Raw genomic sequence first — 12,757 nt, forward strand, 5'->3', positions numbered from 1 at the left:
CTCCTCCTGAATCCGAGGTTCGACTATCCTACGGACCCTCCTCTCCAGTACCCCCGAATAGACCTTACCAGGGAGGCTGAGGAGTGTGATCCCCCTGTAGTTGGAACACACCCTCCGGTTCCCCTTCATGGCCATGTAAACAGTAAGCGAAAAAGAGTTTTAGGAAACACTGACGTCACACTTCGCTTTGGGCATGTTCATCCAACAGTCCAACAGTACCACTGTTAGGATCTTTGCTGACCACTGCTCAATCTGACGACTGTCTTTAACAAAATGTGCATCTGTTACTCCACTTCTTCTCTTAGCATTCACCAATACACCAGATGATCGGCCCAACTCTACTTCAGAGGAGCTCTACCAAAAGCTACTTCTGGACAAGACAGTCATAGCACCACCTACAGGCCTGGCATGCTTACTACAATGTTTTCAGTCTCTCAGTGTTTCTGTATAAACAGATTTTCTTTCTCTGCGTTTTTGCATTTTGGGTTGAAACCTGTAAACAGACCCTGAGTGTCTATTTCTTAGTGTGTGTGTGTTTTCTGTGACTAAGGAAATCTTTGAAACTATGTGTGTGTCAGTGTGTCTCATGATTAGAGTTCAGGTGAACTTCAGAGCTGTCTCAAATGGGATACTTCAGTAAGTACACCGTCAGGAAGTGCACTGTGCACAAAATCTTACAGGCTGGTGTCAAATCAAACTCTACGGATTCACACTCACTGGAAACAGTAATTACATCTCACAACTGTTCACAGGTGTTCTCCTTTTCACTGATTACATCCCTCCATCATCCATGACAATGTGCGAGACCAGAGTTGTCCACTGCTCGGACAGACAGACTGAGAAGGTGTTTGACTTTTACCTGGGGAAAGCTAAATGCTGTCTTTCTATGTAACTCCCTCTATTCCACCAACTGAACCCTCCATTCAGTGTAAATCCATCTGCTGACGAGCAGCAACAGAACGAACCAGCATCAAGGTACGCTCTGACAAGCAGGGGCAGGGCCAGACTTTTTAGACTGGGGTACCCCAACCAGGGCAGGTTTTTCAGGACTATACATGAAAGAATGGATTAAAAATAATCTGTTAGTGGTGGATTATTAGGGTTTATGGCAGTGTTTCCCAATCTTGGCCCTGGGGTACCCCTGCCCTGCATGTTTTTTCTGTTCCTGACTCCAACACACCTGATTCAAATGATCAGCTCGTCATCAAGCTCTGCTCGAGCCCGATAACGAGCCATTCATTTGAATCAGGTGTAGTGGAGTGGGGTAATATCTAAAACATGCAGGGCAGGGGTCCTCCAGGACCAGGGGCCTGTACTACGAAGCTGGATTAGCTCTAAGAGATAACTTCCAGGATAAGTTTCGGGTTTTCCACACTACGAATGTGGATCTCTTTTTATCCAGACATGTTATCCCGGTAACTGATGCTGAACACCAAACCTGGTTCGAAGCAGGTTAAGTTCCAGGATAAGAGCTCACGGGGTGTGACAGACCGCCCGTTGACCAATCAGTCAGCCGGACTGAAGTCCTCCGGTGCGGGACCGCCCCCTGTCTTTTTGGCCCAACATTTTTTCTTATGGGCTGTGAACAAACAATATCTTACTGATCATCATAACTGAGACTGTAGCCACGTGGACCCAAATATTCGGCTTGCATTTGGATTATTTGCTCAAACGGAAAGAATTTAACCTTTGTATACACCTCATTTCAAAAGAAAAGTGCCAATCCGAATGGAAATTTAATCGGTTTCACAGGGGTGGAATATTCCTTTCCCCAAACCGATTGAGGAATCATGTATCCACTCAAAAGGAAAGTTGTCAGGGTACGTTCTTTCAGCGCATGCTCAGATATGACGTTAGACGCAACTAGAGACGTTCCTCAACTTTAAAAATGGCGGTGAGCCGTCAGCACTGTACTGCTGCGGAAAGTTTGTTTTTGATCCAAACTTTGAAGAACTGAACATAATTTCAAGACTGGACGGACACTCGCAATATGGAGTATTGCAATACCGTGATAAAAAAAAAACTGTTGTCCTCCGTCTTTGATAAATCATGTGATGTTTATGTTTTTCTGCGCATGCCCCATTGACTATTCTGTTTGATTATAGCGGCGCATGTAGACCGGAGATTGGAATATTCCTTTCCATGTATACTATTGTTTTCGGAAAAGTCATTCAGAAAGATTCCATTCGGAAAGACGAAAAACTCCTCATGTATACGTGGCTATTGTCAGGGAAAAGAAGAAATGTGTGCAAATGGAATCTTTCATACTGAGCACTTTGAAGGATGTTTTTAGATTTATTTTTTATTTGCTCCCACGTCCTTTTTTCCCCACTGCTATTGCATCTGCAATACAAACTGCCTATAATGAGCGTTTTCCTTGGGATTTGTAGGAAAGTGGACTCTCTAGTTATGAGGAGGGATATGATGCTGATCACACACACACTGACTGACAACATGAATGAATAAGGACCTAACTGCCCGTGTCGTCACATGATGAGATAGGTCTATTAATATCAGCATTTTGGAAATTTACGCATTCACTGAGTCGGCGATTTTTTGCAGCAATGCCTCCAGCTTCTTATAGCCGCAGTCGTGTTGCTCCTGGCCTGGATTATACTGTGGTACTCCTCATATTTTTGCAGTATTATTTGCTGCTCCTCCGCCTTAAAGTAGGACGCTCTCTTCTCCATTGTGGAAAATGCTCCGGGGCCGCTAACCACGTCCATTTTATGTGTGCGCGTACAGATCCCAGACAGATTCACTTATCGAGTTGATAATGAGCCTCATAGTACAGCAGAACTGGATGACGTAGATCCGGTGACGTTCAGCGAGTTGTTGCAGAGTTATCCTGGATGACTTAATCCAGTTTTGTAGTACAGGTCCCTGGGTTGGGAAACACTGGTTTATGGTAATCTGGGGTGTTAAAAACAACAACAACAATGTACACCAAACCAAACCAAAAACTGTGGCCACAAAACTGTTACAAGAACCAAACTGTGTTTCTTGTGAAGCGTTCCATCTGTAGTCCATATATGGTGTTTTTTTCCTCACAGGTAAAGGAAGAATTTTCAGGGAGTGTTTTGTTCCTGCAGAAATAAAAGAAGCATCATGTTGTGTGTTACCTGCAGAGAGAGTCTCCTGTGAACCCTTAGAATAAGAAATGTGTCTTTAGAGGGACAAGAAAGTTTCTCTTTAACTCTCCAAAACTTCATAAAGTTCGTTCTAAAGGTACAAAAAAAGCGTTTATCAGGACTTGTTTTGTTCTGTGGAGATAAAAGCAGCATGTCTTGGAGAACAGAAGGTTTATTGTCTCATGAAACAGTGAAAATGAAAGTGAGTCAGTCTCACCATTCAGCGGGGAAAATGAGCGAGCGACGATAGTGTACTTTATCCGTGATAGGGGCCAATTCCGTTCACAGCTAAGCAATATGGTGAAGTGATGTGTACATAATGTTTGTGAGTCAGACTGTACCCCAAGAATATGGGGGAGCCATCTTCTTTCCATTTTCAAGAAGTGAGAAGGAGGGCTGTAGGGCTGCTTTGATTCATAAATGTAAAAAAACATTAAAGTATATAGACGATTATAGCATAGCTCTTTTATGTCTTTCAGCAGCTGTAAACGACTTCAGAATTTGCTAATTATCTTCCAGAGTGCCCGGTTTGTTTACGTGATTTTGAGGCTTGACTGACTACACTTACATAGCAACGGTTGCTGGGACGTGTGACTGACAGTGACCGTCACTTAGGGGCGGAGTTTTGCGAAAGGTCAAACAACTCGCGATGTTTCACAGGATCTGAAATTCAAAATGACCGTGCTGAGGCGATACCGCGACATAACGCTGAGACAAATTGGTAAGTCGTTGAGAATGTATTTAATTTTGCCTTTTAGATAATAAAACTTATCTATAATCGTTTGACCAAACGCTATCTTTATTTAAATTCTTGCCATGTGGAGGATAACTTGTTTTTTGGAGCATTAGTGTTTAGCATGGATGCTTGAAGCTAGCTGGTAGGCGAGTATATCCCGTTCAGACATAATCTGCCCGTCATCTTTTGATTAAATGTTTACTTTGCGAATCATTTTCGTGAAAAACCTAAGTATGGAGTTTGTAGCTTGGTGCAATGATTAAAAAAATAGCAAGGCATGTTACTCTGGCGCGCTAACAAACACTGCTCCCGCTTTTTTTTTTCTTTTCATTCCTTCAACCCCATCTGAGTATGTGTGAATATGAAAATTTACGGGTGTAGAAGGCGGGCTAAAGATCGCGTCCGACTCAGCACATTGTAATGGACACCAGTGCTCGTAGGATCAGACCCCATTCTTACAGTAATCCTTTTGCAAAAGCACATTTTAATAAAAAAGCGAAGTCTTTGCTGTAGTGAGGCAACATTTGGGGAAACTATGAAAACAACATGCCAAAGTCCCTTAATAGGGCTCTGGCACACGCGTTGCATGCTGGAAAATTAATTTAATTTTTATTTTTTTATTTACTGCCATCTGGATGCATAGTGAAACAGTATCTATTTGAACAACTTTACATTTAAATTTCAAACAAAACAGAGTTAATTCTATACATTGAAAGGACTGTTTTCTCTCTATTTTTAAATTCCGCCTATACTTTTCAGGACATTATGGAGGATGTACAGGTACCAGGTGTCTTGGTACTCTATTTTACACATCATTAGGGGGGGTTTAATTAGAGGATAAATTAAAATCAGTTTCAAGTTCTTTACTGGACAAAAAAAGAACAATTTATCATCAATGTTCTGCTTATGACTCACAGAACTATTACTTTCACATGAAAAATAACATTTGAAAAACATCTTTGGTGTTGTATATGGATATTTTCGATATCTGTGTTGGGCTCCGAGGCTAAAAACCTTTAGTTGGTCTTAAAGAAGCCTCATACAAAATTTGGCGCTTTTATCCACATGTGCACAATCCACCCAAAAATGTGTGCTAAGCCTCTGGACTATTAGTCAGAATATAGCTCATATTTTTTGTTCTCTTATTGTAGGCTTTTGTGGAAGCTACTTGGCAGCATTAGAGTCAACGGACCCCTGTAATGATGGTAAATAGACTAATAGGCTTCATATTACCGTCAAATCTGTTATTGGATTTCTGTTCTGCCTTACTGGAGTTAAAAGGGTGAAAGTGTTGTTGAGTGTATGAAGTAGCTTATTCTGTGTATCACTTTTTTGAAAGGAGGTGTTAATGTTGGCATTTTATGACAACAATGGATTTTACATTCAGTAATTTTGACTACTTTAAATCCATTTCAAAGCAGGAAGTAATGGTATCTCTGTCTGTCCTTCTGTAAACAAGAGACTTTTGTACAGATTTAATTCTCCCATTAGCCAGCACTTAACACTTGTTGTGCCTTTGACCACAGTGTCATGGCTCTGAACTTATTATAGACTGAAGTACTGTAACCTTCAACCTCTTGCTATTCTAAACATTGAAAAGTATAGTTTTCAAATACTGTGCAAGAATTTTTAATATTTTCTTTGTTGTCTTTTTAGATGTTAATGGTAACAATCCCCAAATCTATAAGGGTAAGTCAACTAAAGAGATTCTCTCTTTTTCTTTTTTTTTGCCTTTGTAGTACCAGTACATGGAGCTTATACAAACTGGTTTTATGGTGCACAATTGCCTTTTTTCTGTATTTCTCTAGGAATACTGCCAGTGTATTGTTCCAGCCCCAACCACAATGTTCCATCAGAGCCGGCAAGGAATCGTATGTATTTATTCATTTGTTTTCGTTGTTTTTTTTCCTCAGCAGTGTTCACTTGAAACAATAATGTATGTTCTTGCGTTTGGATGACAGCCGCGCACATGGCTCCAGATCTGCTATCTTCAGATCGTGTGGTTACTGTGTAACCTTGGTGCTCTGAGTGAAGAGACTATCTCTCTACTCCGTTACATATTCCATATGTACGGGATATGATCCCCGCTGCTTGTCAGGGTACTTGGATAATTCTTTAAGACACACCGGCTGGCCCGGCCACGCCCTGTCGCGTAGCTATAAAGCGCCAGCGCAGGCGTGTGATCATTGATCGTTTGATTGAAACGTGTCTCCAAGCGGCCTAAGGACTGGAGAGATAGTCTCTTCACTCAGAGAACCAAGGTTACACAGTAACCACACGTTCTCTATCGTCACCCGGCCCGCAAGGCCGAGGGGAGTCGACGTGTCTACCGTTGTGCTGAGCCCAGCACCCGCTCCCCAAGAGAGGGGCTGGCAGCGACGTTAAGGCGGTAGAACCTGGTAAAGGTCGACGGGGATGACCATGTGGCGGCAGAGCAAATGGAGGCAAGTGAGGCTCCTTGCCACAAGGCCCAGGAGGCAGCCACACCCCGAGTGGAGTGCGCCCAGACCCCTGATGGGACGGGCACGCCTGACAGAAGGTAAGCCTGACGGATAGCGTCCACCACCCAATGTGACAGTTTGGACTTAGACAAAGGCCTTCCCAGTAGTCCAGGGTCGTAGCAGACAAAGAGCTGATCTGACCTCCGGATAGCCTGAGTCCGCTGAATGTACTCCGTCAAAGTCCTCACCGGGCACAGAGCGGACTGATCCTGCTCGGCATCCCCACCATCATCCGGAGAGGAGAGAGACCTAAGCTCAATTGATTGAGACAGGTGGAACTCAGTGAGGACCTTAGGGAGAAAGGCTGGGTTGGGTCTCGGAACGACACTGGAACCGTCTGAGGAGAACCGGCAGCAGTCTCCATGCACTGACAATGCATGGAGTTCACTCATCCTCCTGGCCAATGTAATGGTAAGCAGGAAGGTGGTCTTAATGGAAAGCCACTTCAGATCTGCACTCCCTAAGGGTTCAAAAGGGGGACTCTGAAGAGCCTCAAGGACGATATACAAGTCCCATGAGGGAATTGCGGGACCAGCAGTTTGCACCGTAAGCCTGTGGGCCCCCCGGAGAAACCGAGAGATGAGGGCACAGTCCTCAGCGCCCAGCGCAACATTGCCGATTCGCACTGCTTTGATTGCTGCCACCAATCCTCCCAGTGTTACCGCAGCCTTCCGGGCCTCCAGCTGAGACTGCAAAAACTGCAGGATGTGCTGAGCAGAGGCTAAGTAGGGGTCTACCTGGTTAGACCCACACCAGGCAGCAAACAGTTGCCAACGGTAGGAATACGCCGACCTTGTGGATGGAGCCCGGGCCTGCTGAATTGTTGCCACAACCGGCTCTGGCAACCCTAAAGCCAGAAGCCTGTCCCTCTCAGGGGGCCAAGCCACCAACCTGAGCCCTGCTGGAAAGGGATGGAACAGGGCTCCGTCCGCCTGGGAGAGAAGGTCCCTCCGGCACGGGAGCTCCCATGGTGGTCCGTCCAGCAGAGGAGGAATGCCCGAGAACCATGCCATGTGGGGCCACAGAGGCGCCACCAGTATCACCCGCACATGCTCCACCTGGACTCTTCGCAGAAGAGGCTGGAGAAGAGCGAAGGGGGGGGGGGGGGGGGGGGGGCATAGAGCAGAACCCTGGGCCATGGATGAGCCAGAGCATCCCAGCCCAGGGGGGGATCATCGTTCCTCAGCGAGAAAAAGAGCTGGCAGTGGGACGACTCCCTTGATGCGAACAGGTTGACTTCTGCCCTGCCGAAGCAACACCATATCTCGGACACCACTTCCGGATGGAGCCCCCATTCCCCCGGCTGAGAGCCCCCCCTCGACATGATGTCTGCCGCGGAGTTCAGTTCAGTACTCCCGGCACATGCACGGCTCTGAGCGAGAGGAAGATGGGGTGGGCCCACTGTCAGAGAACTGTCGCCAGCTTGCACAGGACCGGAGAGCCCAGCCCCCCCTGCCTGTTGATGTAAGCGGCCGCCACTGTGCTGTCGGTGCGGACAATCACATGATGACCCTTCAGTCTCTGCAAGAAATGACGCGGAGCAAGAAGAGCCACCCTCAGTTCCAGGACATTTATGTGCTGACCCTGCCACTGGCCGGTCCAGACACCATTGACCCCCCAGCCTTTCGTGTACCGCGCCCCACCCTGCCGGGGATGCGTCGATGTACACCAGCTGGCGATATATCACTGGACCCAGATCGCGGCCCGCCCTGATGTTCGCGGGGACCTTCCACCAGCGTAGGGCTCTGTGGAGCCTCCGGGAGACCCGTACTTTGGTCTTGTGGGACATCTGAGGGCACAACCCCAAGCTTAGCAGACACCTTTACACAGGCCACATGTGCAGGAGGGCGAGAGGAACTACCTGCACCATGGCTGCCATTAGGCCCATGAGGCGAAGGCAGAAGCCCCAGTTGACCAGATCGTGCAGCTGGAACAGGGCAACACAAGACCTGAAGGCCAGCTGCCTCTCCTGGGTCAGAGCAACTGTACCGCTCCTCGAGTCCAGGACCATACCCAAGAAGGAGGTCACCTGGGCCGGTTCGAGCCTGCTCTTCTTGTAGGTTAAGCGCAGGCCTAAACTCTGAACGTGGTCCAGCAGCAGGGCAACGTGTTGGCGGCATTGCTCCTCAGAGACTGCGCAAACCAGCCAGTCGTCGAGGTAGTTCAGGATCCTGATGCCCCTGTGCCTCAGGGGAGAGAGAACCGCATCCATACAACGAGTGAAGGTGCGTGGTGCCAGAGAAATACCGAACGGCAGCACATGAAACTCGTATACCTTGCCTGCAAAGCCGAACCGCAGGAAACGCCAGTTACCCCTCCAGATTGGTATCTGGAAATAGGCGTCCTTCAGGTCTATAGTGGCGAACCAATCTCCTGCAGAGATTGCCCGCCTCACCCTGGGGACCGTCAAAATCCGGCATAGCAGGGGCCAGAGATACTGATTCAACCCCCTGAGGTCCAGAATTGGGCGAAGCCCTCCGTCCCTCTTTGGGGCCAGAAAGTAGCGGGAGAAAAACCCAGCCCGCTGATCCCCTGAGGCCACCTCCTTATAGCCCCTTTTTCCAGAAGAGCAGACAGCTCTGCCTGCAGAACCGCCCTCTGGTGAGGATCGGCCACCGCTGTATTCATGGGTGTCCTTGTAACTGGCGGTCGGCGCAAAAACTGGATGCGATACCCATGGGTCATGGTGGAAACCACCCACGGGTCGGCCTCCAGGGCCAGCCAAGCCATCCTGCGAGCAGCGGATGGGGGAGCCTGGTTGGCCCGAGTCCGATAATTGTCAAGAGGGTTGAGGGCGCTTAGAGGACCCCTCTGCCTTAGCAGTCAGTCCTCTGCCCCTGCCCTGGCGGCGGCGCCTATTCTGCCGGGAGGCCTCTAGCTGGAGTCTGAGGTCCCCTTGACCCCATGACGAGGCCTCAGGAGCTGCTGCTGGTCGAGAGTGAGACCGTCTAGGCCTGGAGCCTGCGGCACGCTTGACAAGGCCCCCCGAAACCTCCTTAGCACAGCGGCGGCTCTCCTGCGCCTGCTGCAGTAAGGCAGTGGCGTGAGGGCCAAACATGGCTGTGGGTTCCACCGGCACCTTGAGCAGACAGTCTCTATCCCCCTGTTGCAGCTGGGATTGAGACAGCCACAAGTGGCGCCTAGCTACCCAAAAGGAAGCTAAGGCACTGCCTGCCGCCTCAGCCTGCTCCCTCATCACTGAGGAGAGGCATGAGGAGGCCATCTGCAGCTCCTCACCGATACTGGTGTCAAGCTGAACCTGCCAAGACAAGTCACGGAGGTAAAGAGACAAGATAGCCCCTGTATTTGCCAGCTGAGTCTGCACCGACATGGCTTTATGTAGCCTGGTGAGCAGACTATCCATGACCCTGCAATTTTTACTCGAGCAGGTGGCGTTCCCAAGTATGGAGTTAGAGGGGGACACCAAAGGAGTGAGGACCCGGTCCACTGGGGGAAGTGTCCCACAAGCAACCTGGTCCCTGTCGTGCATGTTAGAAAACCGGCGACATGCTGCAGACCACATGTGGGCAGTGGCTGGAGTGTGGAACTGCTGGCACAGCAGCTCCTTAAAATCAGGTAGGAGCGGCACCTGCGTAGAGGCAGGGCGCATCTCCTCACCCTCTTCAAACCTTGAGGACGCAGCCCTGGGATTCTCAGGAAGGGCAACACCCAGAGCCCTAGAAGTCCTGATAATTACCTCCTCAAACCGACGGGCTACCTCTCCCCTAGTTACCTCACTCACAGACGGCTGGGCGCAAGAGAGAACATTCTCCTCGGAGGAAGAGATGGTCTCCACATCTACATCCTCCTCCTCCGCCTCCTCCTCCTCCTCCCCTAAGGGAGGAAAAGAGCTCAGCGGAGGCCGAACCCTGATAGGCTTAGGAGGAGGTAATGGAGCCTGCCAGGCACCAGAACACTCCCCCCTCCCCTCCGAAGCCACAACCACTCTACTAGTTTTAGGCTGTGGTCCCTCATAAACCTGAGCACCCATACGCTTTGGAGCAAAAAATCTGCAAAGGGCCTCTCTGGTACGCGCAGGCAGAATAAAGCAGTCCATGCACGACTGAGGGTTTTCTCTGGAGACTAAAGCATGTTCATGCCCCAGACATAAAATGCAGTTATCATGCCCATCCTATAGGGGCATCGCCACCCCACAGCCCAAACAACAGTGTCCCTCCTGAGCCGCCATGCTGACCCAGAGGTACTCCATCACTTCCTGTTAGCCGTAGCACCGAAGCTAGCTCACTTATTTCCCTTTTTTTTGTGTGTGTGTTTGTTCTTGTAATGGACTGTGCGTGCCAGCCGCTCGTGGGAGCTGTATGCTACGGTGGGGTGGACAAAGGAGTGCTTAAACTATCGGAGGAGAGACTATTGGAGAGGGAAAGACCAGCGTCCGTCGCCAGGTGCGTTAGCCCGCGAGCCGCAAGCAATTCACCGGCGAGAGGACACCACCAGAGCCGGGAGCCGGAGCGTAGCTCTGGACCGACCCTCAGATGATCACACTGCAGCTGTCACAGTCAGTACCTCACCACCGAACGCGTCAGCTCACGAGCCATGAGCAATACGTTGGGGAGAGAGCACCGTATCGAACAGTCAGCACCGGGCATGTATCCACCGAGCGCGTTAGCTCAGTGCGAGCAATACACTCAGAGGAACACAGTCACCCCCGCCGGCAGCCGTAGGACCTCCGGCTCACCCAGCCAGGATGACTTCGTTCACGAAAAACAGACAAGAAGAGCCCAAGACACAGTAATCCAGGGAGGCTGCCAAAGAGAGACGCCCCAACTTACAACAGGTAAGCGGATTCGACAACTGCACCCTCGCTCTTTCTGTAACGTAGATTGAGAGATTCTGCACCCTGACGCACACGTGGAGATCAAACAATCAATGATCGCACGCCTGCGCTGGCGCTTTATAGCTACGCGATAGGGCGTGGCCGGGCTAGCCGGTGTGTCTTAAAGAATTATCCAAGTACCCTGACAAGCAGCGGGGGTCATATACCCGTACATATGGAATATGTAACGGAGTGGAGAGATAGTCTCGAGACGATAGAGAACACCTGATCCAGGTATATATTGTCCATTTTAAACCCCCCACCCCCTTTTTTTATTTTAACTTCCAAGCTCTTGCAGGATATGATGTTGTTATCTAAAGTGGTGTGGACTCTGCATGTCAGGGGCATCTTCCTCCCTGAGCTAAGCTTGTGTCTGACCGCAGCAGTAGCTTTTAAGTAGGATATTTATTCTTGAAGCACCACTGTGGGGTGTTCATACATGTGATGGCGTTGAGCTGTCAAGTGGGTACCCTACTCCCTGTTTCGATGATGGGCCCATGACACTTCCAGAGGGTTTAGCAGTAAATCCCAGCATCACGGGCTCACTCCCTAGATGCCATCCACGCACCTGAAGGCCTGTGGGGGTCCTTACTCTTTGTTCACCCCCACTGGCTTCCCTTTTCAGCAGAGGTCCTTAACTGCCTGCTGGTGGGTTGTAGGGCTGGACAATTCATTGGATATTAATTGTGGTTTCAATATCACTTAAAATAATCAGGATTCTTATTTTTACCATAATCGCCAAGCCCTAGCAGGTTGGTGTACTGGCTTCGAGGACCACTCCTCCCCTCCTGCACACGGCCCATGATCACTGTGCCTGAGTGCTGCCTCAGCCGGTGGGGTCCATTTAACCCCCCCCCCCCCTTTTTTCCCTTCATTCTCGATGATCTAATGTGTCAGAGACAAAATGTGTAATGCTGATGCCATCATGCCTTGTTGTTGGTTTCTTACAGGTTCATCTCCTGAAACACCACGTGGACCATTACGTGAAGGGGAGCACAGTCAAATGTTGCAAGGCAAGAATCACTGCTGCTCTCTGCACTGAGAAAACTGTCCTTATGCTTAAAGTTTAACATCATATAGTTACTATAAGTCATGTGTGCAAGCACCTAAGCCATTAGAGAGTTGCTTAGTGTCATTCTAGTTTGAAAATGCTTCATCTGTTCTTGAAATTTAATGTAAACCTAATTGTTTTCCTTCAAGACATTGCTGCCAAAATGAACACAAGGATGCTGACAGAGATACTCATGGAGGTGAAGGAAATGTCTCAGGACGCTCAGTGGATTAAGGCTGAAATCACCTAATCCCTCTTGAATGCTCCCGAAGCTGGACCTGAAGCACAGCGAAGTCCATTGAAAGATGGTGAACAATTGTGTATTTTGTCATTGAAAAATTGTGCATGCAGGCAATTTACAAGTTAAGAAAGCCTTAATGATATGAGAGATGAGAGATTAAGCAGACTTGTGAAATAACAAAGAAATAACAATCAGAGTCAGAAATTTTAAAAAATACAAAAGGGGGGTGGGGGCAAGAAGAATAGTAAATAAAATAATAATAG

General features: G+C 48.7%; 1 pseudogene; it reads right to left on the reverse strand.

Moving 5' to 3' along the window:
• Window positions 1-6,193: 6,193 nt before the first annotated feature.
• LOC141800557 (uncharacterized) lies at window positions 6,194-9,098 on the reverse strand (annotated as a pseudogene).
• Between the last annotated feature and the right edge of the window lie 3,659 nt (window positions 9,099-12,757).

The sequence above is a fragment of the Halichoeres trimaculatus genome, unplaced genomic scaffold (assembly GCF_033239565.1).
Source record: "Halichoeres trimaculatus isolate MK-OKI-2021-1 unplaced genomic scaffold, fHalTri1.1 fHalTri1_scaffold_12, whole genome shotgun sequence".
NCBI lineage: Eukaryota > Metazoa > Chordata > Actinopteri > Labriformes > Labridae > Halichoeres > Halichoeres trimaculatus.